The sequence below is a fragment of the Drosophila rhopaloa genome, unplaced genomic scaffold, assembly GCF_018152115.1.
Source record: "Drosophila rhopaloa isolate 14029-0021.01 unplaced genomic scaffold, ASM1815211v1 contig_177, whole genome shotgun sequence".
NCBI classification, from domain to species: Eukaryota; Metazoa; Arthropoda; class Insecta; order Diptera; family Drosophilidae; genus Drosophila; species Drosophila rhopaloa.
Genome location: NW_025335058.1, coordinates 424,869 through 426,424, shown reverse-complemented (window position 1 = coordinate 426,424; position 1,556 = coordinate 424,869).

Here is a 1,556-nt window from a genome sequence, read left to right as displayed (position 1 = left end):
AGAGAGTGCTTAAAAAAGAGTTTGATACCATTTTATATGAAACAATACAATACAATATTTTGGCCTGATCTTACGTCAGCACACTATGCTCGTTCCACCATTGCGTTTTTTGACTCAAAAGACATACATTTTACATTAAACGAGGAGAACCCACCAAATTGCCCAGAACTTCGCTCAATCAAAAGATATTGGGCAATAGTTAAACGCAATTTACCAAAGGATGGCAGAACCTCAAAAAACGTGCAGGACATGAAGAAAAACTGAATGCGTGCAACCAAAATTGTTACAAAAGACTGTGTGCAGAAGCTAATGAGCGGTGTTAAACGAAAAATTCGATCAAAAATAAGAGGCGCAACATTTCTTTAATATTTTTTTTTAAATTAAATTCTAATAATTAAACATTAATAAAAACAAGAAAGGAAAGCTAACTTCGGGCGGAGCCGAAGTTGATATACCCTTGCAGAATATTCTATAAATTATATTCTCCAAAACTATTCATATGATGCATTCTTAATACTCATAAAAAGTCCCAACTTCCTAACTTTAAAAACACCAAAGTTATGACATTTCTAATCGTTCAGTTATATGGCAGCTATATGATATAGTCGCCCGATCCGGCTCGTTCCGACTTATATACTACCTGCAATAGAAAGACAACTTTTGGGAAAGTTTCAAGCAGATAGCTTTAAAACAGAGGGACTAGTTTGCGTAGAAACGGACGGACGGACGGACAGACGGACGGACAGACGGACAGACGGACATGGCTAGATCGACTCTCCTGGTGATGCTGATCAAGAATATATATACTTTATAGGGTCGGAAATGTCTCCTTCACTGCGTTGCAAACTTTTGACTGAAATTATAATACCCTCTGCAAGGGTATAAAAAGTCAAATGTAATAAGAACAGAATATTTATACTTAAAACAAGGTGTGCAGTTTATTTTCGGCACACTTCTTATGACTGCACATGAATTAAAATTGTAGTGTAAGAGCGGGTCCGGTCCGTGCAAGGGTTATTGGAATATTTATGTATAAAATACCTATTTTACAATTGTTATTAACTACCTATTGTTGTTTATTTATTAGGTATTTAATTTTCTTAAATGATATATCTTTCGTGAATCTTCTCTGTCAGGATGTTTTGGTTTTCATCTGGATAAGGTATTATTTTGAAAATTTGAATTTGGTTTATTCCCTTGGGATATGGGATACGATATAAATTTCTTAGTATACAATTTTAACCTGATTGAAGTTGAAATATTCCTGATGATATATTTTCCATAAAATCATGTTTTAATAATTTGGGGTTGAAAATACCTAATTTTGTGGCCTGCATTCCTAGCTCAATGCCTTCTATCTACTTAGGGAAATGGCTTGTATTGAAAATTAACCATTCCAATTTCCATTCCTGCTCGTTTTGAAATTTTAGTTATTCCTTGATTGACTGTTTCTATTATGTGATTTAACCCTTTCGACCCCAACTTTTTTCCTGCAGCGTAAAAATTTAATCTAAAGCATTATTTTTAGAAAATTTTGAACAAAATATTAAGTTGCC